At 74.1% G+C, this 24,191-nt stretch overlaps 19 non-coding genes across 19 annotated transcripts; all 19 read right to left on the bottom strand.

Annotated features, from left to right (window-relative positions):
• Positions 1-549: 549 nt before the first annotated feature.
• On the bottom strand, positions 550-668 carry LOC122232257. Its single transcript, XR_006209595.1, has one exon. It is a non-coding gene; the product is annotated as a 5S ribosomal RNA (ribosomal RNA).
• A 1,142-nt stretch (positions 669-1,810) lies between these two features.
• LOC122232256 lies at positions 1,811-1,929 on the bottom strand. The gene has a single exon (XR_006209594.1). It is a non-coding gene; the product is annotated as a 5S ribosomal RNA (ribosomal RNA).
• Positions 1,930-3,071: 1,142 nt separating this feature from the next.
• Positions 3,072-3,190, bottom strand: LOC122232255. The gene has a single exon (XR_006209593.1). It is a non-coding gene; the product is annotated as a 5S ribosomal RNA (ribosomal RNA).
• A 1,142-nt stretch (positions 3,191-4,332) lies between these two features.
• LOC122232250 lies at positions 4,333-4,451 on the bottom strand. Its single transcript, XR_006209588.1, has one exon. It is a non-coding gene; the product is annotated as a 5S ribosomal RNA (ribosomal RNA).
• A 1,146-nt stretch (positions 4,452-5,597) lies between these two features.
• LOC122232236 lies at positions 5,598-5,716 on the bottom strand. Its single transcript, XR_006209578.1, has one exon. It is a non-coding gene; the product is annotated as a 5S ribosomal RNA (ribosomal RNA).
• Positions 5,717-6,858: 1,142 nt separating this feature from the next.
• Positions 6,859-6,977, bottom strand: LOC122232224. Its single transcript, XR_006209569.1, has one exon. It is a non-coding gene; the product is annotated as a 5S ribosomal RNA (ribosomal RNA).
• A 1,142-nt stretch (positions 6,978-8,119) lies between these two features.
• Positions 8,120-8,238, bottom strand: LOC122232212. Its single transcript, XR_006209557.1, has one exon. It is a non-coding gene; the product is annotated as a 5S ribosomal RNA (ribosomal RNA).
• A 1,146-nt stretch (positions 8,239-9,384) lies between these two features.
• Positions 9,385-9,503, bottom strand: LOC122232200. The gene has a single exon (XR_006209546.1). It is a non-coding gene; the product is annotated as a 5S ribosomal RNA (ribosomal RNA).
• Positions 9,504-10,645: 1,142 nt separating this feature from the next.
• On the bottom strand, positions 10,646-10,764 carry LOC122232188. The gene has a single exon (XR_006209534.1). It is a non-coding gene; the product is annotated as a 5S ribosomal RNA (ribosomal RNA).
• Positions 10,765-11,906: 1,142 nt separating this feature from the next.
• LOC122232176 lies at positions 11,907-12,025 on the bottom strand. The gene has a single exon (XR_006209529.1). It is a non-coding gene; the product is annotated as a 5S ribosomal RNA (ribosomal RNA).
• Positions 12,026-13,171: 1,146 nt separating this feature from the next.
• Positions 13,172-13,290, bottom strand: LOC122232167. The gene has a single exon (XR_006209526.1). It is a non-coding gene; the product is annotated as a 5S ribosomal RNA (ribosomal RNA).
• Positions 13,291-14,436: 1,146 nt separating this feature from the next.
• LOC122232166 lies at positions 14,437-14,555 on the bottom strand. The gene has a single exon (XR_006209525.1). It is a non-coding gene; the product is annotated as a 5S ribosomal RNA (ribosomal RNA).
• A 1,142-nt stretch (positions 14,556-15,697) lies between these two features.
• LOC122232157 lies at positions 15,698-15,816 on the bottom strand. Its single transcript, XR_006209518.1, has one exon. It is a non-coding gene; the product is annotated as a 5S ribosomal RNA (ribosomal RNA).
• Positions 15,817-16,958: 1,142 nt separating this feature from the next.
• LOC122232145 lies at positions 16,959-17,077 on the bottom strand. Its single transcript, XR_006209506.1, has one exon. It is a non-coding gene; the product is annotated as a 5S ribosomal RNA (ribosomal RNA).
• A 1,142-nt stretch (positions 17,078-18,219) lies between these two features.
• On the bottom strand, positions 18,220-18,338 carry LOC122232289. Its single transcript, XR_006209627.1, has one exon. It is a non-coding gene; the product is annotated as a 5S ribosomal RNA (ribosomal RNA).
• A 1,142-nt stretch (positions 18,339-19,480) lies between these two features.
• On the bottom strand, positions 19,481-19,599 carry LOC122232277. The gene has a single exon (XR_006209615.1). It is a non-coding gene; the product is annotated as a 5S ribosomal RNA (ribosomal RNA).
• Positions 19,600-20,741: 1,142 nt separating this feature from the next.
• LOC122232265 lies at positions 20,742-20,860 on the bottom strand. Its single transcript, XR_006209602.1, has one exon. It is a non-coding gene; the product is annotated as a 5S ribosomal RNA (ribosomal RNA).
• Positions 20,861-22,006: 1,146 nt separating this feature from the next.
• On the bottom strand, positions 22,007-22,125 carry LOC122232243. The gene has a single exon (XR_006209582.1). It is a non-coding gene; the product is annotated as a 5S ribosomal RNA (ribosomal RNA).
• Positions 22,126-23,271: 1,146 nt separating this feature from the next.
• LOC122232138 lies at positions 23,272-23,390 on the bottom strand. Its single transcript, XR_006209499.1, has one exon. It is a non-coding gene; the product is annotated as a 5S ribosomal RNA (ribosomal RNA).
• Positions 23,391-24,191: the final 801 nt, after the last annotated feature.

The raw sequence follows: 24,191 nt of genomic DNA, 5'->3' as shown, positions 1-24,191 counted from the left end.
GGGGAGAGGTCCAGGACCCAGGGAGCCCAGGCGTGTGGCGGAGTTGGAGTGTGGGGTCTCGCTGCCCCACCCGCCCGCCCGCTCCTGGGTTCTGGGATCCACCCACCCAGCCCCCACCCTCCAGTCCCCAGGCGCCAGGCCCCGGTCCCGCCCTCACCGCACGCCCCCCACCCCCCACCCCCCGCACCCCCCCACCCTCCGTGCGGGTGCCGGTGTGGGTGGTGTGTCAGGAAAGGTGCAAGGCTGGGGCGTGGCTTCCAGCCGGTGCGGTGGGATCTGGCCGGGTGCGGGGAGCGAGCGGGGAGCGTGGCCCTCGTGAAGTGCCGTGGGGTGTGCGGGCTCGGGGGGCGGGGCCGGGCGGGGAGGGGCCGGGCCAGGCCAGGCCGCTTTGGTGGCCCGGGAGGGGCGGAGGGATCAGTGGCTGGGCTGTGTTTGGCCCCAGCAGCCGCGCTCCCTGGGGAGAGGGGGACCCAGGGAGGGAGGGGGGAGGGGCGGCGGGCGCCAAAGGAGAGGTCAAGGAGGCCAAAGGCCAAAGGCCAAAAGCAAAAAAGCCTACAGCACCCGGTATTCCCAGGCGGTCTCCCATCCAAGTACTAACCAGGCCCGACCCTGCTTAGCTTCCGAGATCAGACGAGATCGGGCGCGTTCAGGGTGGTATGGCCGTAGACGCCGGCGGCTGCCGCTGGGCGCCTCAAGAGCCTGCTCCACGCGTCCCAGGCCCAGCGGGTGCCGCGCTTCACCCGTGCACGCACCTGTCTGCCTGTCTGCCTGCCTGCCTGCCTGCCTGCCTGCCTGCCGCCGCCCTCCGCCGCGGGCCCCGGGCGGGTGGCGGAGGCCGCGCAAGAGGACCCTGGCAAGGCGCTGTGGCGCAAGCCCCGGCGTTCTCCGATCCCGGGACTCTTGCAGGCCGCGCCCGGCTTGGCCCCACGCCCGCCTCCGCTTCCATCCGGCGCGGCACCGCACCGCACCTCACCGCACTAGGTCGGGCTACTCACTGGCAAGAGGGTGGAAGCGAGCGTGGGGCATCCGGCCGGCCGTGCCTTCCGGGGCCCGCCCCGCCGGGGTGTCCGCGCCTCCTCCCCAGCCCCAGGGCGAGCGCAGCCAGCCACCCCCCCGGCCTTCCCGTCCCGTCTGCCCCACCTGATGCAAACCCACCCCGGAGGCCCCAGCGCCCCCAGTGAACATCACCAGCCCGAGCCCGCTGCCCTAGCTGGGCCTCGCGAATTGCCTGGGCCCTGCCCGGGGATGAGGGCTCGAGGGAGGGGAGAGGTCCAGGACCCAGGGAGCCCAGGCGTGTGGCGGAGTTGGAGTGTGGGGTCTCGCTGCCCCACCCGCCCGCCCGCTCCTGGGTTCTGGGATCCACCCACCCAGCCCCCACCCTCCAGTCCCCAGGCGCCAGGCCCCGGTCCCGCCCTCACCGCACGCCCCCCACCCCCCACCCCCCGCACCCCCCCACCCTCCGTGCGGGTGCCGGTGTGGGTGGTGTGTCAGGAAAGGTGCAAGGCTGGGGCGTGGCTTCCAGCCGGTGCGGTGGGATCTGGCCGGGTGCGGGGAGCGAGCGGGGAGCGTGGCCCTCGTGAAGTGCCGTGGGGTGTGCGGGCTCGGGGGGCGGGGCCGGGCGGGGAGGGGCCGGGCCAGGCCAGGCCGCTTTGGTGGCCCGGGAGGGGCGGAGGGATCAGTGGCTGGGCTGTGTTTGGCCCCAGCAGCCGCGCTCCCTGGGGAGAGGGGGACCCAGGGAGGGAGGGGGGAGGGGCGGCGGGCGCCAAAGGAGAGGTCAAGGAGGCCAAAGGCCAAAGGCCAAAAGCAAAAAAGCCTACAGCACCCGGTATTCCCAGGCGGTCTCCCATCCAAGTACTAACCAGGCCCGACCCTGCTTAGCTTCCGAGATCAGACGAGATCGGGCGCGTTCAGGGTGGTATGGCCGTAGACGCCGGCGGCTGCCGCTGGGCGCCTCAAGAGCCTGCTCCACGCGTCCCAGGCCCAGCGGGTGCCGCGCTTCACCCGTGCACGCACCTGTCTGCCTGTCTGCCTGCCTGCCTGCCTGCCTGCCTGCCTGCCGCCGCCCTCCGCCGCGGGCCCCGGGCGGGTGGCGGAGGCCGCGCAAGAGGACCCTGGCAAGGCGCTGTGGCGCAAGCCCCGGCGTTCTCCGATCCCGGGACTCTTGCAGGCCGCGCCCGGCTTGGCCCCACGCCCGCCTCCGCTTCCATCCGGCGCGGCACCGCACCGCACCTCACCGCACTAGGTCGGGCTACTCACTGGCAAGAGGGTGGAAGCGAGCGTGGGGCATCCGGCCGGCCGTGCCTTCCGGGGCCCGCCCCGCCGGGGTGTCCGCGCCTCCTCCCCAGCCCCAGGGCGAGCGCAGCCAGCCACCCCCCCGGCCTTCCCGTCCCGTCTGCCCCACCTGATGCAAACCCACCCCGGAGGCCCCAGCGCCCCCAGTGAACATCACCAGCCCGAGCCCGCTGCCCTAGCTGGGCCTCGCGAATTGCCTGGGCCCTGCCCGGGGATGAGGGCTCGAGGGAGGGGAGAGGTCCAGGACCCAGGGAGCCCAGGCGTGTGGCGGAGTTGGAGTGTGGGGTCTCGCTGCCCCACCCGCCCGCCCGCTCCTGGGTTCTGGGATCCACCCACCCAGCCCCCACCCTCCAGTCCCCAGGCGCCAGGCCCCGGTCCCGCCCTCACCGCACGCCCCCCACCCCCCACCCCCCGCACCCCCCCACCCTCCGTGCGGGTGCCGGTGTGGGTGGTGTGTCAGGAAAGGTGCAAGGCTGGGGCGTGGCTTCCAGCCGGTGCGGTGGGATCTGGCCGGGTGCGGGGAGCGAGCGGGGAGCGTGGCCCTCGTGAAGTGCCGTGGGGTGTGCGGGCTCGGGGGGCGGGGCCGGGCGGGGAGGGGCCGGGCCAGGCCAGGCCGCTTTGGTGGCCCGGGAGGGGCGGAGGGATCAGTGGCTGGGCTGTGTTTGGCCCCAGCAGCCGCGCTCCCTGGGGAGAGGGGGACCCAGGGAGGGAGGGGGGAGGGGCGGCGGGCGCCAAAGGAGAGGTCAAGGAGGCCAAAGGCCAAAGGCCAAAAGCAAAAAAGCCTACAGCACCCGGTATTCCCAGGCGGTCTCCCATCCAAGTACTAACCAGGCCCGACCCTGCTTAGCTTCCGAGATCAGACGAGATCGGGCGCGTTCAGGGTGGTATGGCCGTAGACGCCGGCGGCTGCCGCTGGGCGCCTCAAGAGCCTGCTCCACGCGTCCCAGGCCCAGCGGGTGCCGCGCTTCACCCGTGCACGCACCTGTCTGCCTGTCTGCCTGCCTGCCTGCCTGCCTGCCTGCCTGCCGCCGCCCTCCGCCGCGGGCCCCGGGCGGGTGGCGGAGGCCGCGCAAGAGGACCCTGGCAAGGCGCTGTGGCGCAAGCCCCGGCGTTCTCCGATCCCGGGACTCTTGCAGGCCGCGCCCGGCTTGGCCCCACGCCCGCCTCCGCTTCCATCCGGCGCGGCACCGCACCGCACCTCACCGCACTAGGTCGGGCTACTCACTGGCAAGAGGGTGGAAGCGAGCGTGGGGCATCCGGCCGGCCGTGCCTTCCGGGGCCCGCCCCGCCGGGGTGTCCGCGCCTCCTCCCCAGCCCCAGGGCGAGCGCAGCCAGCCACCCCCCCGGCCTTCCCGTCCCGTCTGCCCCACCTGATGCAAACCCACCCCGGAGGCCCCAGCGCCCCCAGTGAACATCACCAGCCCGAGCCCGCTGCCCTAGCTGGGCCTCGCGAATTGCCTGGGCCCTGCCCGGGGATGAGGGCTCGAGGGAGGGGAGAGGTCCAGGACCCAGGGAGCCCAGGCGTGTGGCGGAGTTGGAGTGTGGGGTCTCGCTGCCCCACCCGCCCGCCCGCTCCTGGGTTCTGGGATCCACCCACCCAGCCCCCACCCTCCAGTCCCCAGGCGCCAGGCCCCGGTCCCGCCCTCACCGCACGCCCCCCACCCCCCACCCCCCGCACCCCCCCACCCTCCGTGCGGGTGCCGGTGTGGGTGGTGTGTCAGGAAAGGTGCAAGGCTGGGGCGTGGCTTCCAGCCGGTGCGGTGGGATCTGGCCGGGTGCGGGGAGCGAGCGGGGAGCGTGGCCCTCGTGAAGTGCCGTGGGGTGTGCGGGCTCGGGGGGCGGGGCCGGGCGGGGAGGGGCCGGGCCAGGCCAGGCCGCTTTGGTGGCCCGGGAGGGGCGGAGGGATCAGTGGCTGGGCTGTGTTTGGCCCCAGCAGCCGCGCTCCCTGGGGAGAGGGGGACCCAGGGAGGGAGGGGGGAGGGGCGGCGGGCGCCAAAGGAGAGGTCAAGGAGGCCAAAGGCCAAAGGCCAAAAGCAAAAAAGCCTACAGCACCCGGTATTCCCAGGCGGTCTCCCATCCAAGTACTAACCAGGCCCGACCCTGCTTAGCTTCCGAGATCAGACGAGATCGGGCGCGTTCAGGGTGGTATGGCCGTAGACGCCGGCGGCTGCCGCTGGGCGCCTCAAGAGCCTGCTCCACGCGTCCCAGGCCCAGCGGGTGCCGCGCTTCACCCGTGCACGCACCTGTCTGCCTGTCTGCCTGCCTGCCTGCCTGCCTGCCTGCCTGCCTGCCGCCGCCCTCCGCCGCGGGCCCCGGGCGGGTGGCGGAGGCCGCGCAAGAGGACCCTGGCAAGGCGCTGTGGCGCAAGCCCCGGCGTTCTCCGATCCCGGGACTCTTGCAGGCCGCGCCCGGCTTGGCCCCACGCCCGCCTCCGCTTCCATCCGGCGCGGCACCGCACCGCACCTCACCGCACTAGGTCGGGCTACTCACTGGCAAGAGGGTGGAAGCGAGCGTGGGGCATCCGGCCGGCCGTGCCTTCCGGGGCCCGCCCCGCCGGGGTGTCCGCGCCTCCTCCCCAGCCCCAGGGCGAGCGCAGCCAGCCACCCCCCCGGCCTTCCCGTCCCGTCTGCCCCACCTGATGCAAACCCACCCCGGAGGCCCCAGCGCCCCCAGTGAACATCACCAGCCCGAGCCCGCTGCCCTAGCTGGGCCTCGCGAATTGCCTGGGCCCTGCCCGGGGATGAGGGCTCGAGGGAGGGGAGAGGTCCAGGACCCAGGGAGCCCAGGCGTGTGGCGGAGTTGGAGTGTGGGGTCTCGCTGCCCCACCCGCCCGCCCGCTCCTGGGTTCTGGGATCCACCCACCCAGCCCCCACCCTCCAGTCCCCAGGCGCCAGGCCCCGGTCCCGCCCTCACCGCACGCCCCCCACCCCCCACCCCCCGCACCCCCCCACCCTCCGTGCGGGTGCCGGTGTGGGTGGTGTGTCAGGAAAGGTGCAAGGCTGGGGCGTGGCTTCCAGCCGGTGCGGTGGGATCTGGCCGGGTGCGGGGAGCGAGCGGGGAGCGTGGCCCTCGTGAAGTGCCGTGGGGTGTGCGGGCTCGGGGGGCGGGGCCGGGCGGGGAGGGGCCGGGCCAGGCCAGGCCGCTTTGGTGGCCCGGGAGGGGCGGAGGGATCAGTGGCTGGGCTGTGTTTGGCCCCAGCAGCCGCGCTCCCTGGGGAGAGGGGGACCCAGGGAGGGAGGGGGGAGGGGCGGCGGGCGCCAAAGGAGAGGTCAAGGAGGCCAAAGGCCAAAGGCCAAAAGCAAAAAAGCCTACAGCACCCGGTATTCCCAGGCGGTCTCCCATCCAAGTACTAACCAGGCCCGACCCTGCTTAGCTTCCGAGATCAGACGAGATCGGGCGCGTTCAGGGTGGTATGGCCGTAGACGCCGGCGGCTGCCGCTGGGCGCCTCAAGAGCCTGCTCCACGCGTCCCAGGCCCAGCGGGTGCCGCGCTTCACCCGTGCACGCACCTGTCTGCCTGTCTGCCTGCCTGCCTGCCTGCCTGCCTGCCTGCCGCCGCCCTCCGCCGCGGGCCCCGGGCGGGTGGCGGAGGCCGCGCAAGAGGACCCTGGCAAGGCGCTGTGGCGCAAGCCCCGGCGTTCTCCGATCCCGGGACTCTTGCAGGCCGCGCCCGGCTTGGCCCCACGCCCGCCTCCGCTTCCATCCGGCGCGGCACCGCACCGCACCTCACCGCACTAGGTCGGGCTACTCACTGGCAAGAGGGTGGAAGCGAGCGTGGGGCATCCGGCCGGCCGTGCCTTCCGGGGCCCGCCCCGCCGGGGTGTCCGCGCCTCCTCCCCAGCCCCAGGGCGAGCGCAGCCAGCCACCCCCCCGGCCTTCCCGTCCCGTCTGCCCCACCTGATGCAAACCCACCCCGGAGGCCCCAGCGCCCCCAGTGAACATCACCAGCCCGAGCCCGCTGCCCTAGCTGGGCCTCGCGAATTGCCTGGGCCCTGCCCGGGGATGAGGGCTCGAGGGAGGGGAGAGGTCCAGGACCCAGGGAGCCCAGGCGTGTGGCGGAGTTGGAGTGTGGGGTCTCGCTGCCCCACCCGCCCGCCCGCTCCTGGGTTCTGGGATCCACCCACCCAGCCCCCACCCTCCAGTCCCCAGGCGCCAGGCCCCGGTCCCGCCCTCACCGCACGCCCCCCACCCCCCACCCCCCGCACCCCCCCACCCTCCGTGCGGGTGCCGGTGTGGGTGGTGTGTCAGGAAAGGTGCAAGGCTGGGGCGTGGCTTCCAGCCGGTGCGGTGGGATCTGGCCGGGTGCGGGGAGCGAGCGGGGAGCGTGGCCCTCGTGAAGTGCCGTGGGGTGTGCGGGCTCGGGGGGCGGGGCCGGGCGGGGAGGGGCCGGGCCAGGCCAGGCCGCTTTGGTGGCCCGGGAGGGGCGGAGGGATCAGTGGCTGGGCTGTGTTTGGCCCCAGCAGCCGCGCTCCCTGGGGAGAGGGGGACCCAGGGAGGGAGGGGGGAGGGGCGGCGGGCGCCAAAGGAGAGGTCAAGGAGGCCAAAGGCCAAAGGCCAAAAGCAAAAAAGCCTACAGCACCCGGTATTCCCAGGCGGTCTCCCATCCAAGTACTAACCAGGCCCGACCCTGCTTAGCTTCCGAGATCAGACGAGATCGGGCGCGTTCAGGGTGGTATGGCCGTAGACGCCGGCGGCTGCCGCTGGGCGCCTCAAGAGCCTGCTCCACGCGTCCCAGGCCCAGCGGGTGCCGCGCTTCACCCGTGCACGCACCTGTCTGCCTGTCTGCCTGCCTGCCTGCCTGCCTGCCTGCCTGCCGCCGCCCTCCGCCGCGGGCCCCGGGCGGGTGGCGGAGGCCGCGCAAGAGGACCCTGGCAAGGCGCTGTGGCGCAAGCCCCGGCGTTCTCCGATCCCGGGACTCTTGCAGGCCGCGCCCGGCTTGGCCCCACGCCCGCCTCCGCTTCCATCCGGCGCGGCACCGCACCGCACCTCACCGCACTAGGTCGGGCTACTCACTGGCAAGAGGGTGGAAGCGAGCGTGGGGCATCCGGCCGGCCGTGCCTTCCGGGGCCCGCCCCGCCGGGGTGTCCGCGCCTCCTCCCCAGCCCCAGGGCGAGCGCAGCCAGCCACCCCCCCGGCCTTCCCGTCCCGTCTGCCCCACCTGATGCAAACCCACCCCGGAGGCCCCAGCGCCCCCAGTGAACATCACCAGCCCGAGCCCGCTGCCCTAGCTGGGCCTCGCGAATTGCCTGGGCCCTGCCCGGGGATGAGGGCTCGAGGGAGGGGAGAGGTCCAGGACCCAGGGAGCCCAGGCGTGTGGCGGAGTTGGAGTGTGGGGTCTCGCTGCCCCACCCGCCCGCCCGCTCCTGGGTTCTGGGATCCACCCACCCAGCCCCCACCCTCCAGTCCCCAGGCGCCAGGCCCCGGTCCCGCCCTCACCGCACGCCCCCCACCCCCCACCCCCCGCACCCCCCCACCCTCCGTGCGGGTGCCGGTGTGGGTGGTGTGTCAGGAAAGGTGCAAGGCTGGGGCGTGGCTTCCAGCCGGTGCGGTGGGATCTGGCCGGGTGCGGGGAGCGAGCGGGGAGCGTGGCCCTCGTGAAGTGCCGTGGGGTGTGCGGGCTCGGGGGGCGGGGCCGGGCGGGGAGGGGCCGGGCCAGGCCAGGCCGCTTTGGTGGCCCGGGAGGGGCGGAGGGATCAGTGGCTGGGCTGTGTTTGGCCCCAGCAGCCGCGCTCCCTGGGGAGAGGGGGACCCAGGGAGGGAGGGGGGAGGGGCGGCGGGCGCCAAAGGAGAGGTCAAGGAGGCCAAAGGCCAAAGGCCAAAAGCAAAAAAGCCTACAGCACCCGGTATTCCCAGGCGGTCTCCCATCCAAGTACTAACCAGGCCCGACCCTGCTTAGCTTCCGAGATCAGACGAGATCGGGCGCGTTCAGGGTGGTATGGCCGTAGACGCCGGCGGCTGCCGCTGGGCGCCTCAAGAGCCTGCTCCACGCGTCCCAGGCCCAGCGGGTGCCGCGCTTCACCCGTGCACGCACCTGTCTGCCTGTCTGCCTGCCTGCCTGCCTGCCTGCCTGCCTGCCTGCCGCCGCCCTCCGCCGCGGGCCCCGGGCGGGTGGCGGAGGCCGCGCAAGAGGACCCTGGCAAGGCGCTGTGGCGCAAGCCCCGGCGTTCTCCGATCCCGGGACTCTTGCAGGCCGCGCCCGGCTTGGCCCCACGCCCGCCTCCGCTTCCATCCGGCGCGGCACCGCACCGCACCTCACCGCACTAGGTCGGGCTACTCACTGGCAAGAGGGTGGAAGCGAGCGTGGGGCATCCGGCCGGCCGTGCCTTCCGGGGCCCGCCCCGCCGGGGTGTCCGCGCCTCCTCCCCAGCCCCAGGGCGAGCGCAGCCAGCCACCCCCCCGGCCTTCCCGTCCCGTCTGCCCCACCTGATGCAAACCCACCCCGGAGGCCCCAGCGCCCCCAGTGAACATCACCAGCCCGAGCCCGCTGCCCTAGCTGGGCCTCGCGAATTGCCTGGGCCCTGCCCGGGGATGAGGGCTCGAGGGAGGGGAGAGGTCCAGGACCCAGGGAGCCCAGGCGTGTGGCGGAGTTGGAGTGTGGGGTCTCGCTGCCCCACCCGCCCGCCCGCTCCTGGGTTCTGGGATCCACCCACCCAGCCCCCACCCTCCAGTCCCCAGGCGCCAGGCCCCGGTCCCGCCCTCACCGCACGCCCCCCACCCCCCACCCCCCGCACCCCCCCACCCTCCGTGCGGGTGCCGGTGTGGGTGGTGTGTCAGGAAAGGTGCAAGGCTGGGGCGTGGCTTCCAGCCGGTGCGGTGGGATCTGGCCGGGTGCGGGGAGCGAGCGGGGAGCGTGGCCCTCGTGAAGTGCCGTGGGGTGTGCGGGCTCGGGGGGCGGGGCCGGGCGGGGAGGGGCCGGGCCAGGCCAGGCCGCTTTGGTGGCCCGGGAGGGGCGGAGGGATCAGTGGCTGGGCTGTGTTTGGCCCCAGCAGCCGCGCTCCCTGGGGAGAGGGGGACCCAGGGAGGGAGGGGGGAGGGGCGGCGGGCGCCAAAGGAGAGGTCAAGGAGGCCAAAGGCCAAAGGCCAAAAGCAAAAAAGCCTACAGCACCCGGTATTCCCAGGCGGTCTCCCATCCAAGTACTAACCAGGCCCGACCCTGCTTAGCTTCCGAGATCAGACGAGATCGGGCGCGTTCAGGGTGGTATGGCCGTAGACGCCGGCGGCTGCCGCTGGGCGCCTCAAGAGCCTGCTCCACGCGTCCCAGGCCCAGCGGGTGCCGCGCTTCACCCGTGCACGCACCTGTCTGCCTGTCTGCCTGCCTGCCTGCCTGCCTGCCTGCCTGCCGCCGCCCTCCGCCGCGGGCCCCGGGCGGGTGGCGGAGGCCGCGCAAGAGGACCCTGGCAAGGCGCTGTGGCGCAAGCCCCGGCGTTCTCCGATCCCGGGACTCTTGCAGGCCGCGCCCGGCTTGGCCCCACGCCCGCCTCCGCTTCCATCCGGCGCGGCACCGCACCGCACCTCACCGCACTAGGTCGGGCTACTCACTGGCAAGAGGGTGGAAGCGAGCGTGGGGCATCCGGCCGGCCGTGCCTTCCGGGGCCCGCCCCGCCGGGGTGTCCGCGCCTCCTCCCCAGCCCCAGGGCGAGCGCAGCCAGCCACCCCCCCGGCCTTCCCGTCCCGTCTGCCCCACCTGATGCAAACCCACCCCGGAGGCCCCAGCGCCCCCAGTGAACATCACCAGCCCGAGCCCGCTGCCCTAGCTGGGCCTCGCGAATTGCCTGGGCCCTGCCCGGGGATGAGGGCTCGAGGGAGGGGAGAGGTCCAGGACCCAGGGAGCCCAGGCGTGTGGCGGAGTTGGAGTGTGGGGTCTCGCTGCCCCACCCGCCCGCCCGCTCCTGGGTTCTGGGATCCACCCACCCAGCCCCCACCCTCCAGTCCCCAGGCGCCAGGCCCCGGTCCCGCCCTCACCGCACGCCCCCCACCCCCCACCCCCCGCACCCCCCCACCCTCCGTGCGGGTGCCGGTGTGGGTGGTGTGTCAGGAAAGGTGCAAGGCTGGGGCGTGGCTTCCAGCCGGTGCGGTGGGATCTGGCCGGGTGCGGGGAGCGAGCGGGGAGCGTGGCCCTCGTGAAGTGCCGTGGGGTGTGCGGGCTCGGGGGGCGGGGCCGGGCGGGGAGGGGCCGGGCCAGGCCAGGCCGCTTTGGTGGCCCGGGAGGGGCGGAGGGATCAGTGGCTGGGCTGTGTTTGGCCCCAGCAGCCGCGCTCCCTGGGGAGAGGGGGACCCAGGGAGGGAGGGGGGAGGGGCGGCGGGCGCCAAAGGAGAGGTCAAGGAGGCCAAAGGCCAAAGGCCAAAAGCAAAAAAGCCTACAGCACCCGGTATTCCCAGGCGGTCTCCCATCCAAGTACTAACCAGGCCCGACCCTGCTTAGCTTCCGAGATCAGACGAGATCGGGCGCGTTCAGGGTGGTATGGCCGTAGACGCCGGCGGCTGCCGCTGGGCGCCTCAAGAGCCTGCTCCACGCGTCCCAGGCCCAGCGGGTGCCGCGCTTCACCCGTGCACGCACCTGTCTGCCTGTCTGCCTGCCTGCCTGCCTGCCTGCCTGCCTGCCGCCGCCCTCCGCCGCGGGCCCCGGGCGGGTGGCGGAGGCCGCGCAAGAGGACCCTGGCAAGGCGCTGTGGCGCAAGCCCCGGCGTTCTCCGATCCCGGGACTCTTGCAGGCCGCGCCCGGCTTGGCCCCACGCCCGCCTCCGCTTCCATCCGGCGCGGCACCGCACCGCACCTCACCGCACTAGGTCGGGCTACTCACTGGCAAGAGGGTGGAAGCGAGCGTGGGGCATCCGGCCGGCCGTGCCTTCCGGGGCCCGCCCCGCCGGGGTGTCCGCGCCTCCTCCCCAGCCCCAGGGCGAGCGCAGCCAGCCACCCCCCCGGCCTTCCCGTCCCGTCTGCCCCACCTGATGCAAACCCACCCCGGAGGCCCCAGCGCCCCCAGTGAACATCACCAGCCCGAGCCCGCTGCCCTAGCTGGGCCTCGCGAATTGCCTGGGCCCTGCCCGGGGATGAGGGCTCGAGGGAGGGGAGAGGTCCAGGACCCAGGGAGCCCAGGCGTGTGGCGGAGTTGGAGTGTGGGGTCTCGCTGCCCCACCCGCCCGCCCGCTCCTGGGTTCTGGGATCCACCCACCCAGCCCCCACCCTCCAGTCCCCAGGCGCCAGGCCCCGGTCCCGCCCTCACCGCACGCCCCCCACCCCCCACCCCCCGCACCCCCCCACCCTCCGTGCGGGTGCCGGTGTGGGTGGTGTGTCAGGAAAGGTGCAAGGCTGGGGCGTGGCTTCCAGCCGGTGCGGTGGGATCTGGCCGGGTGCGGGGAGCGAGCGGGGAGCGTGGCCCTCGTGAAGTGCCGTGGGGTGTGCGGGCTCGGGGGGCGGGGCCGGGCGGGGAGGGGCCGGGCCAGGCCAGGCCGCTTTGGTGGCCCGGGAGGGGCGGAGGGATCAGTGGCTGGGCTGTGTTTGGCCCCAGCAGCCGCGCTCCCTGGGGAGAGGGGGACCCAGGGAGGGAGGGGGGAGGGGCGGCGGGCGCCAAAGGAGAGGTCAAGGAGGCCAAAGGCCAAAGGCCAAAAGCAAAAAAGCCTACAGCACCCGGTATTCCCAGGCGGTCTCCCATCCAAGTACTAACCAGGCCCGACCCTGCTTAGCTTCCGAGATCAGACGAGATCGGGCGCGTTCAGGGTGGTATGGCCGTAGACGCCGGCGGCTGCCGCTGGGCGCCTCAAGAGCCTGCTCCACGCGTCCCAGGCCCAGCGGGTGCCGCGCTTCACCCGTGCACGCACCTGTCTGCCTGTCTGCCTGCCTGCCTGCCTGCCTGCCTGCCTGCCTGCCGCCGCCCTCCGCCGCGGGCCCCGGGCGGGTGGCGGAGGCCGCGCAAGAGGACCCTGGCAAGGCGCTGTGGCGCAAGCCCCGGCGTTCTCCGATCCCGGGACTCTTGCAGGCCGCGCCCGGCTTGGCCCCACGCCCGCCTCCGCTTCCATCCGGCGCGGCACCGCACCGCACCTCACCGCACTAGGTCGGGCTACTCACTGGCAAGAGGGTGGAAGCGAGCGTGGGGCATCCGGCCGGCCGTGCCTTCCGGGGCCCGCCCCGCCGGGGTGTCCGCGCCTCCTCCCCAGCCCCAGGGCGAGCGCAGCCAGCCACCCCCCCGGCCTTCCCGTCCCGTCTGCCCCACCTGATGCAAACCCACCCCGGAGGCCCCAGCGCCCCCAGTGAACATCACCAGCCCGAGCCCGCTGCCCTAGCTGGGCCTCGCGAATTGCCTGGGCCCTGCCCGGGGATGAGGGCTCGAGGGAGGGGAGAGGTCCAGGACCCAGGGAGCCCAGGCGTGTGGCGGAGTTGGAGTGTGGGGTCTCGCTGCCCCACCCGCCCGCCCGCTCCTGGGTTCTGGGATCCACCCACCCAGCCCCCACCCTCCAGTCCCCAGGCGCCAGGCCCCGGTCCCGCCCTCACCGCACGCCCCCCACCCCCCACCCCCCGCACCCCCCCACCCTCCGTGCGGGTGCCGGTGTGGGTGGTGTGTCAGGAAAGGTGCAAGGCTGGGGCGTGGCTTCCAGCCGGTGCGGTGGGATCTGGCCGGGTGCGGGGAGCGAGCGGGGAGCGTGGCCCTCGTGAAGTGCCGTGGGGTGTGCGGGCTCGGGGGGCGGGGCCGGGCGGGGAGGGGCCGGGCCAGGCCAGGCCGCTTTGGTGGCCCGGGAGGGGCGGAGGGATCAGTGGCTGGGCTGTGTTTGGCCCCAGCAGCCGCGCTCCCTGGGGAGAGGGGGACCCAGGGAGGGAGGGGGGAGGGGCGGCGGGCGCCAAAGGAGAGGTCAAGGAGGCCAAAGGCCAAAGGCCAAAAGCAAAAAAGCCTACAGCACCCGGTATTCCCAGGCGGTCTCCCATCCAAGTACTAACCAGGCCCGACCCTGCTTAGCTTCCGAGATCAGACGAGATCGGGCGCGTTCAGGGTGGTATGGCCGTAGACGCCGGCGGCTGCCGCTGGGCGCCTCAAGAGCCTGCTCCACGCGTCCCAGGCCCAGCGGGTGCCGCGCTTCACCCGTGCACGCACCTGTCTGCCTGTCTGCCTGCCTGCCTGCCTGCCTGCCTGCCTGCCTGCCGCCGCCCTCCGCCGCGGGCCCCGGGCGGGTGGCGGAGGCCGCGCAAGAGGACCCTGGCAAGGCGCTGTGGCGCAAGCCCCGGCGTTCTCCGATCCCGGGACTCTTGCAGGCCGCGCCCGGCTTGGCCCCACGCCCGCCTCCGCTTCCATCCGGCGCGGCACCGCACCGCACCTCACCGCACTAGGTCGGGCTACTCACTGGCAAGAGGGTGGAAGCGAGCGTGGGGCATCCGGCCGGCCGTGCCTTCCGGGGCCCGCCCCGCCGGGGTGTCCGCGCCTCCTCCCCAGCCCCAGGGCGAGCGCAGCCAGCCACCCCCCCGGCCTTCCCGTCCCGTCTGCCCCACCTGATGCAAACCCACCCCGGAGGCCCCAGCGCCCCCAGTGAACATCACCAGCCCGAGCCCGCTGCCCTAGCTGGGCCTCGCGAATTGCCTGGGCCCTGCCCGGGGATGAGGGCTCGAGGGAGGGGAGAGGTCCAGGACCCAGGGAGCCCAGGCGTGTGGCGGAGTTGGAGTGTGGGGTCTCGCTGCCCCACCCGCCCGCCCGCTCCTGGGTTCTGGGATCCACCCACCCAGCCCCCACCCTCCAGTCCCCAGGCGCCAGGCCCCGGTCCCGCCCTCACCGCACGCCCCCCACCCCCCACCCCCCGCACCCCCCCACCCTCCGTGCGGGTGCCGGTGTGGGTGGTGTGTCAGGAAAGGTGCAAGGCTGGGGCGTGGCTTCCAGCCGGTGCGGTGGGATCTGGCCGGGTGCGGGGAGCGAGCGGGGAGCGTGGCCCTCGTGAAGTGCCGTGGGGTGTGCGGGCTCGGGGGGCGGGGCCGGGCGGGGAGGGGCCGGGCCAGGCCAGGCCGCTTTGGTGGCCCGGGAGGGGCGGAGGGATCAGTGGCTGGGCTGTGTTTGGCCCCAGCAGCCGCGCTCCCTGGGGAGAGGGGGACCCAGGGAGGGAGGGGGGAGGGGCGGCGGGCGCCAAAGGAGAGGTCAAGGAGGCCAAAGGCCAAAGGCCAAAAGCAAAAAAGCCTACAGCACCCGGTATTCCCAGGCGGTCTCCCATCCAAGTACTAACCAGGCCCGACCCTGCTTAGCTTCCGAGATCAGACGAGATCGGGCGCGTTCAGGGTGGTATGGCCGTAGACGCCGGCGGCTGCCGCTGGGCGCCTCAAGAGCCTGCTCCACGCGTCCCAGGCCCAGCGGGTGCCGCGCTTCACCCGTGCACGCACCTGTCTGCCTGTCTGCCTGCCTGCCTGCCTGCCTGCCTGCCTGCCGCCGCCCTCCGCCGCGGGCCCCGGGCGGGTGGCGGAGGCCGCGCAAGAGGACCCTGGCAAGGCGCTGTGGCGCAAGCCCCGGCGTTCTCCGATCCCGGGACTCTTGCAGGCCGCGCCCGGCTTGGCCCCACGCCCGCCTCCGCTTCCATCCGGCGCGGCACCGCACCGCACCTCACCGCACTAGGTCGGGCTACTCACTGGCAAGAGGGTGGAAGCGAGCGTGGGGCATCCGGCCGGCCGTGCCTTCCGGGGCCCGCCCCGCCGGGGTGTCCGCGCCTCCTCCCCAGCCCCAGGGCGAGCGCAGCCAGCCACCCCCCCGGCCTTCCCGTCCCGTCTGCCCCACCTGATGCAAACCCACCCCGGAGGCCCCAGCGCCCCCAGTGAACATCACCAGCCCGAGCCCGCTGCCCTAGCTGGGCCTCGCGAATTGCCTGGGCCCTGCCCGGGGATGAGGGCTCGAGGGAGGGGAGAGGTCCAGGACCCAGGGAGCCCAGGCGTGTGGCGGAGTTGGAGTGTGGGGTCTCGCTGCCCCACCCGCCCGCCCGCTCCTGGGTTCTGGGATCCACCCACCCAGCCCCCACCCTCCAGTCCCCAGGCGCCAGGCCCCGGTCCCGCCCTCACCGCACGCCCCCCACCCCCCACCCCCCGCACCCCCCCACCCTCCGTGCGGGTGCCGGTGTGGGTGGTGTGTCAGGAAAGGTGCAAGGCTGGGGCGTGGCTTCCAGCCGGTGCGGTGGGATCTGGCCGGGTGCGGGGAGCGAGCGGGGAGCGTGGCCCTCGTGAAGTGCCGTGGGGTGTGCGGGCTCGGGGGGCGGGGCCGGGCGGGGAGGGGCCGGGCCAGGCCAGGCCGCTTTGGTGGCCCGGGAGGGGCGGAGGGATCAGTGGCTGGGCTGTGTTTGGCCCCAGCAGCCGCGCTCCCTGGGGAGAGGGGGACCCAGGGAGGGAGGGGGGAGGGGCGGCGGGCGCCAAAGGAGAGGTCAAGGAGGCCAAAGGCCAAAGGCCAAAAGCAAAAAAGCCTACAGCACCCGGTATTCCCAGGCGGTCTCCCATCCAAGTACTAACCAGGCCCGACCCTGCTTAGCTTCCGAGATCAGACGAGATCGGGCGCGTTCAGGGTGGTATGGCCGTAGACGCCGGCGGCTGCCGCTGGGCGCCTCAAGAGCCTGCTCCACGCGTCCCAGGCCCAGCGGGTGCCGCGCTTCACCCGTGCACGCACCTGTCTGCCTGTCTGCCTGCCTGCCTGCCTGCCTGCCTGCCTGCCGCCGCCCTCCGCCGCGGGCCCCGGGCGGGTGGCGGAGGCCGCGCAAGAGGACCCTGGCAAGGCGCTGTGGCGCAAGCCCCGGCGTTCTCCGATCCCGGGACTCTTGCAGGCCGCGCCCGGCTTGGCCCCACGCCCGCCTCCGCTTCCATCCGGCGCGGCACCGCACCGCACCTCACCGCACTAGGTCGGGCTACTCACTGGCAAGAGGGTGGAAGCGAGCGTGGGGCATCCGGCCGGCCGTGCCTTCCGGGGCCCGCCCCGCCGGGGTGTCCGCGCCTCCTCCCCAGCCCCAGGGCGAGCGCAGCCAGCCACCCCCCCGGCCTTCCCGTCCCGTCTGCCCCACCTGATGCAAACCCACCCCGGAGGCCCCAGCGCCCCCAGTGAACATCACCAGCCCGAGCCCGCTGCCCTAGCTGGGCCTCGCGAATTGCCTGGGCCCTGCCCGGGGATGAGGGCTCGAGGGAGGGGAGAGGTCCAGGACCCAGGGAGCCCAGGCGTGTGGCGGAGTTGGAGTGTGGGGTCTCGCTGCCCCACCCGCCCGCCCGCTCCTGGGTTCTGGGATCCACCCACCCAGCCCCCACCCTCCAGTCCCCAGGCGCCAGGCCCCGGTCCCGCCCTCACCGCACGCCCCCCACCCCCCACCCCCCGCACCCCCCCACCCTCCGTGCGGGTGCCGGTGTGGGTGGTGTGTCAGGAAAGGTGCAAGGCTGGGGCGTGGCTTCCAGCCGGTGCGGTGGGATCTGGCCGGGTGCGGGGAGCGAGCGGGGAGCGTGGCCCTCGTGAAGTGCCGTGGGGTGTGCGGGCTCGGGGGGCGGGGCCGGGCGGGGAGGGGCCGGGCCAGGCCAGGCCGCTTTGGTGGCCCGGGAGGGGCGGAGGGATCAGTGGCTGGGCTGTGTTTGGCCCCAGCAGCCGCGCTCCCTGGGGAGAGGGGGACCCAGGGAGGGAGGGGGGAGGGGCGGCGGGCGCCAAAGGAGAGGTCAAGGAGGCCAAAGGCCAAAGGCCAAAAGCAAAAAAGCCTACAGCACCCGGTATTCCCAGGCGGTCTCCCATCCAAGTACTAACCAGGCCCGACCCTGCTTAGCTTCCGAGATCAGACGAGATCGGGCGCGTTCAGGGTGGTATGGCCGTAGACGCCGGCGGCTGCCGCTGGGCGCCTCAAGAGCCTGCTCCACGCGTCCCAGGCCCAGCGGGTGCCGCGCTTCACCCGTGCACGCACCTGTCTGCCTGTCTGCCTGCCTGCCTGCCTGCCTGCCTGCCTGCCGCCGCCCTCCGCCGCGGGCCCCGGGCGGGTGGCGGAGGCCGCGCAAGAGGACCCTGGCAAGGCGCTGTGGCGCAAGCCCCGGCGTTCTCCGATCCCGGGACTCTTGCAGGCCGCGCCCGGCTTGGCCCCACGCCCGCCTCCGCTTCCATCCGGCGCGGCACCGCACCGCACCTCACCGCACTAGGTCGGGCTACTCACTGGCAAGAGGGTGGAAGCGAGCGTGGGGCATCCGGCCGGCCGTGCCTTCCGGGGCCCGCCCCGCCGGGGTGTCCGCGCCTCCTCCCCAGCCCCAGGGCGAGCGCAGCCAGCCACCCCCCCGGCCTTCCCGTCCCGTCTGCCCCACCTGATGCAAACCCACCCCGGAGGCCCCAGCGCCCCCAGTGAACATCACCAGCCCGAGCCCGCTGCCCTAGCTGGGCCTCGCGAATTGCCTGGGCCCTGCCCGGGGATGAGGGCTCGAGGGAGGGGAGAGGTCCAGGACCCAGGGAGCCCAGGCGTGTGGCGGAGTTGGAGTGTGGGGTCTCGCTGCCCCACCCGCCCGCCCGCTCCTGGGTTCTGGGATCCACCCACCCAGCCCCCACCCTCCAGTCCCCAGGCGCCAGGCCCCGGTCCCGCCCTCACCGCACGCCCCCCACCCCCCACCCCCCGCACCCCCCCACCCTCCGTGCGGGTGCCGGTGTGGGTGGTGTGTCAGGAAAGGTGCAAGGCTGGGGCGTGGCTTCCAGCCGGTGCGGTGGGATCTGGCCGGGTGCGGGGAGCGAGCGGGGAGCGTGGCCCTCGTGAAGTGCCGTGGGGTGTGCGGGCTCGGGGGGCGGGGCCGGGCGGGGAGGGGCCGGGCCAGGCCAGGCCGCTTTGGTGGCCCGGGAGGGGCGGAGGGATCAGTGGCTGGGCTGTGTTTGGCCCCAGCAGCCGCGCTCCCTGGGGAGAGGGGGACCCAGGGAGGGAGGGGGGAGGGGCGGCGGGCGCCAAAGGAGAGGTCAAGGAGGCCAAAGGCCAAAGGCCAAAAGCAAAAAAGCCTACAGCACCCGGTATTCCCAGGCGGTCTCCCATCCAAGTACTAACCAGGCCCGACCCTGCTTAGCTTCCGAGATCAGACGAGATCGGGCGCGTTCAGGGTGGTATGGCCGTAGACGCCGGCGGCTGCCGCTGGGCGCCTCAAGAGCCTGCTCCACGCGTCCCAGGCCCAGCGGGTGCCGCGCTTCACCCGTGCACGCACCTGTCTGCCTGTCTGCCTGCCTGCCTGCCTGCCTGCCTGCCTGCCGCCGCCCTCCGCCGCGGGCCCCGGGCGGGTGGCGGAGGCCGCGCAAGAGGACCCTGGCAAGGCGCTGTGGCGCAAGCCCCGGCGTTCTCCGATCCCGGGACTCTTGCAGGCCGCGCCCGGCTTGGCCCCACGCCCGCCTCCGCTTCCATCCGGCGCGGCACCGCACCGCACCTCACCGCACTAGGTCGGGCTACTCACTGGCAAGAGGGTGGAAGCGAGCGTGGGGCATCCGGCCGGCCGTGCCTTCCGGGGCCCGCCCCGCCGGGGTGTCCGCGCCTCCTCCCCAGCCCCAGGGCGAGCGCAGCCAGCCACCCCCCCGGCCTTCCCGTCCCGTCTGCCCCACCTGATGCAAACCCACCCCGGAGGCCCCAGCGCCCCCAGTGAACATCACCAGCCCGAGCCCGCTGCCCTAGCTGGGCCTCGCGAATTGCCTGGGCCCTGCCCGGGGATGAGGGCTCGAGGGAGGGGAGAGGTCCAGGACCCAGGGAGCCCAGGCGTGTGGCGGAGTTGGAGTGTGGGGTCTCGCTGCCCCACCCGCCCGCCCGCTCCTGGGTTCTGGGATCCACCCACCCAGCCCCCACCCTCCAGTCCCCAGGCGCCAGGCCCCGGTCCCGCCCTCACCGCACGCCCCCCACCCCCCACCCCCCGCACCCCCCCACCCTCCGTGCGGGTGCCGGTGTGGGTGGTGTGTCAGGAAAGGTGCAAGGCTGGGGCGTGGCTTCCAGCCGGTGCGGTGGGATCTGGCCGGGTGCGGGGAGCGAGCGGGGAGCGTGGCCCTCGTGAAGTGCCGTGGGGTGTGCGGGCTCGGGGGGCGGGGCCGGGCGGGGAGGGGCCGGGCCAGGCCAGGCCGCTTTGGTGGCCCGGGAGGGGCGGAGGGATCAGTGGCTGGGCTGTGTTTGGCCCCAGCAGCCGCGCTCCCTGGGGAGAGGGGGACCCAGGGAGGGAGGGGGGAGGGGCGGCGGGCGCCAAAGGAGAGGTCAAGGAGGCCAAAGGCCAAAGGCCAAAAGCAAAAAAGCCTACAGCACCCGGTATTCCCAGGCGGTCTCCCATCCAAGTACTAACCAGGCCCGACCCTGCTTAGCTTCCGAGATCAGACGAGATCGGGCGCGTTCAGGGTGGTATGGCCGTAGACGCCGGCGGCTGCCGCTGGGCGCCTCAAGAGCCTGCTCCACGCGTCCCAGGCCCAGCGGGTGCCGCGCTTCACCCGTGCACGCACCTGTCTGCCTGTCTGCCTGCCTGCCTGCCTGCCTGCCTGCCTGCCGCCGCCCTCCGCCGCGGGCCCCGGGCGGGTGGCGGAGGCCGCGCAAGAGGACCCTGGCAAGGCGCTGTGGCGCAAGCCCCGGCGTTCTCCGATCCCGGGACTCTTGCAGGCCGCGCCCGGCTTGGCCCCACGCCCGCCTCCGCTTCCATCCGGCGCGGCACCGCACCGCACCTCACCGCACTAGGTCGGGCTACTCACTGGCAAGAGGGTGGAAGCGAGCGTGGGGCATCCGGCCGGCCGTGCCTTCCGGGGCCCGCCCCGCCGGGGTGTCCGCGCCTCCTCCCCAGCCCCAGGGCGAGCGCAGCCAGCCACCCCCCCGGCCTTCCCGTCCCGTCTGCCCCACCTGATGCAAACCCACCCCGGAGGCCCCAGCGCCCCCAGTGAACATCACCAGCCCGAGCCCGCTGCCCTAGCTGGGCCTCGCGAATTGCCTGGGCCCTGCCCGGGGATGAGGGCTCGAGGGAGGGGAGAGGTCCAGGACCCAGGGAGCCCAGGCGTGTGGCGGAGTTGGAGTGTGGGGTCTCGCTGCCCCACCCGCCCGCCCGCTCCTGGGTTCTGGGATCCACCCACCCAGCCCCCACCCTCCAGTCCCCAGGCGCCAGGCCCCGGTCCCGCCCTCACCGCACGCCCCCCACCCCCCACCCCCCGCACCCCCCCACCCTCCGTGCGGGTGCCGGTGTGGGTGGTGTGTCAGGAAAGGTGCAAGGCTGGGGCGTGGCTTCCAGCCGGTGCGGTGGGATCTGGCCGGGTGCGGGGAGCGAGCGGGGAGCGTGGCCCTCGTGAAGTGCCGTGGGGTGTGCGGGCTCGGGGGGCGGGGCCGGGCGGGGAGGGGCCGGGCCAGGCCAGGCCGCTTTGGTGGCCCGGGAGGGGCGGAGGGATCAGTGGCTGGGCTGTGTTTGGCCCCAGCAGCCGCGCTCCCTGGGGAGAGGGGGACCCAGGGAGGGAGGGGGGAGGGGCGGCGGGCGCCAAAGGAGAGGTCAAGGAGGCCAAAGGCCAAAGGCCAAAAGCAAAAAAGCCTACAGCACCCGGTATTCCCAGGCGGTCTCCCATCCAAGTACTAACCAGGCCCGACCCTGCTTAGCTTCCGAGATCAGACGAGATCGGGCGCGTTCAGGGTGGTATGGCCGTAGACGCCGGCGGCTGCCGCTGGGCGCCTCAAGAGCCTGCTCCACGCGTCCCAGGCCCAGCGGGTGCCGCGCTTCACCCGTGCACGCACCTGTCTGCCTGTCTGCCTGCCTGCCTGCCTGCCTGCCTGCCTGCCTGCCGCCGCCCTCCGCCGCGGGCCCCGGGCGGGTGGCGGAGGCCGCGCAAGAGGACCCTGGCAAGGCGCTGTGGCGCAAGCCCCGGCGTTCTCCGATCCCGGGACTCTTGCAGGCCGCGCCCGGCTTGGCCCCACGCCCGCCTCCGCTTCCATCCGGCGCGGCACCGCACCGCACCTCACCGCACTAGGTCGGGCTACTCACTGGCAAGAGGGTGGAAGCGAGCGTGGGGCATCCGGCCGGCCGTGCCTTCCGGGGCCCGCCCCGCCGGGGTGTCCGCGCCTCCTCCCCAGCCCCAGGGCGAGCGCAGCCAGCCACCCCCCCGGCCTTCCCGTCCCGTCTGCCCCACCTGATGCAAACCCACCCCGGAGGCCCCAGCGCCCCCAGTGAACATCACCAGCCCGAGCCCGCTGCCCTAGCTGGGCCTCGCGAATTGCCTGGGCCCTGCCCGGGGATGAGGGCTCGAGGGAGGGGAGAGGTCCAGGACCCAGGGAGCCCAGGCGTGTGGCGGAGTTGGAGTGTGGGGTCTCGCTGCCCCACCCGCCCGCCCGCTCCTGGGTTCTGGGATCCACCCACCCAGCCCCCACCCTCCAGTCCCCAGGCGCCAGGCCCCGGTCCCGCCCTCACCGCACGCCCCCCACCCCCCACCCCCCGCACCCCCCCACCCTCCGTGCGGGTGCCGGTGTGGGTGGTGTGTCAGGAAAGGTGCAAGGCTGGGGCGTGGCTTCCAGCCGGTGCGGTGGGATCTGGCCGGGTGCGGGGAGCGAGCGGGGAGCGTGGCCCTCGTGAAGTGCCGTGGGGTGTGCGGGCTCGGGGGGCGGGGCCGGGCGGGGAGGGGCCGGGCCAGGCCAGGCCGCTTTGGTGGCCCGGGAGGGGCGGAGGGATCAGTGGCTGGGCTGTGTTTGGCCCCAGCAGCCGCGCTCCCTGGGGAGAGGGGGACCCAGGGAGGGAGGGGGGAGGGGCGGCGGGCGCCAAAGGAGAGGTCAAGGAGGCCAAAGGCCAAAGGCCAAAAGCAAAAAAGCCTACAGCACCCGGTATTCCCAGGCGGTCTCCCATCCAAGTACTAACCAGGCCCGACCCTGCTTAGCTTCCGAGATCAGACGAGATCGGGCGCGTTCAGGGTGGTATGGCCGTAGACGCCGGCGGCTGCCGCTGGGCGCCTCAAGAGCCTGCTCCACGCGTCCCAGGCCCAGCGGGTGCCGCGCTTCACCCGTGCACGCACCTGTCTGCCTGTCTGCCTGCCTGCCTGCCTGCCTGCCTGCCTGCCTGCCGCCGCCCTCCGCCGCGGGCCCCGGGCGGGTGGCGGAGGCCGCGCAAGAGGACCCTGGCAAGGCGCTGTGGCGCAAGCCCCGGCGTTCTCCGATCCCGGGACTCTTGCAGGCCGCGCCCGGCTTGGCCCCACGCCCGCCTCCGCTTCCATCCGGCGCGGCACCGCACCGCACCTCACCGCACTAGGTCGGGCTACTCACTGGCAAGAGGGTGGAAGCGAGCGTGGGGCATCCGGCCGGCCGTGCCTTCCGGGGCCCGCCCCGCCGGGGTGTCCGCGCCTCCTCCCCAGCCCCAGGGCGAGCGCAGCCAGCCACCCCCCCGGCCTTCCCGTCCCGTCTGCCCCACCTGATGCAAACCCACCCCGGAGGCCCCAGCGCCCCCAGTGAACATCACCAGCCCGAGCCCGCTGCCCTAGCTGGGCCTCGCGAATTGCCTGGGCCCTGCCCGGGGATGAGGGCTCGAGGGAGGGGAGAGGTCCAGGACCCAGGGAGCCCAGGCGTGTGGCGGAGTTGGAGTGTGGGGTCTCGCTGCCCCACCCGCCCGCCCGCTCCTGGGTTCTGGGATCCACCCACCCAGCCCCCACCCTCCAGTCCCCAGGCGCCAGGCCCCGGTCCCGCCCTCACCGCACGCCCCCCACCCCCCACCCCCCGCACCCCCCCACCCTCCGTGCGGGTGCCGGTGTGGGTGGTGTGTCAGGAAAGGTGCAAGGCTGGGGCGTGGCTTCCAGCCGGTGCGGTGGGATCTGGCCGGGTGCGGGGAGCGAGCGGGGAGCGTGGCCCTCGTGAAGTGCCGTGGGGTGTGCGGGCTCGGGGGGCGGGGCCGGGCGGGGAGGGGCCGGGCCAGGCCAGGCCGCTTTGGTGGCCCGGGAGGGGCGGAGGGATCAGTGGCTGGGCTGTGTTTGGCCCCAGCAGCCGCGCTCCCTGGGGAGAGGGGGACCCAGGGAGGGAGGGGGGAGGGGCGGCGGGCGCCAAAGGAGAGGTCAAGGAGGCCAAAGGCCAAAGGCCAAAAGCAAAAAAGCCTACAGCACCCGGTATTCCCAGGCGGTCTCCCATCCAAGTACTAACCAGGCCCGACCCTGCTTAGCTTCCGAGATCAGACGAGATCGGGCGCGTTCAGGGTGGTATGGCCGTAGACGCCGGCGGCTGCCGCTGGGCGCCTCAAGAGCCTGCTCCACGCGTCCCAGGCCCAGCGGGTGCCGCGCTTCACCCGTGCACGCACCTGTCTGCCTGTCTGCCTGCCTGCCTGCCTGCCTGCCTGCCTGCCGCCGCCCTCCGCCGCGGGCCCCGGGCGGGTGGCGGAGGCCGCGCAAGAGGACCCTGGCAAGGCGCTGTGGCGCAAGCCCCGGCGTTCTCCGATCCCGGGACTCTTGCAGGCCGCGCCCGGCTTGGCCCCACGCCCGCCTCCGCTTCCATCCGGCGCGGCACCGCACCGCACCTCACCGCACTAGGTCGGGCTACTCACTGGCAAGAGGGTGGAAGCGAGCGTGGGGCATCCGGCCGGCCGTGCCTTCCGGGGCCCGCCCCGCCGGGGTGTCCGCGCCTCCTCCCCAGCCCCAGGGCGAGCGCAGCCAGCCACCCCCCCGGCCTTCCCGTCCCGTCTGCCCCACCTGATGCAAACCCACCCCGGAGGCCCCAGCGCCCCCAGTGAACATCACCAGCCCGAGCCCGCTGCCCTAGCTGGGCCTCGCGAATTGCCTGGGCCCTGCCCGGGGATGAGGGCTCGAGGGAGGGGAGAGGTCCAGGACCCAGGGAGCCCAGGCGTGTGGCGGAGTTGGAGTGTGGGGTCTCGCTGCCCCACCCGCCCGCCCGCTCCTGGGTTCTGGGATCCACCCACCCAGCCCCCACCCTCCAGTCCCCAGGCGCCAGGCCCCGGTCCCGCCCTCACCGCACGCCCCCCACCCCCCACCCCCCGCACCCCCCCACCCTCCGTGCGGGT

Source organism: Panthera tigris, chromosome D2 (assembly GCF_018350195.1).
Source record: "Panthera tigris isolate Pti1 chromosome D2, P.tigris_Pti1_mat1.1, whole genome shotgun sequence".
NCBI lineage: Eukaryota > Metazoa > Chordata > Mammalia > Carnivora > Felidae > Panthera > Panthera tigris.
The sequence above is the reverse complement of the archived record's forward strand: the minus strand, read 5'-3'. Positions and strand labels throughout refer to the sequence as shown.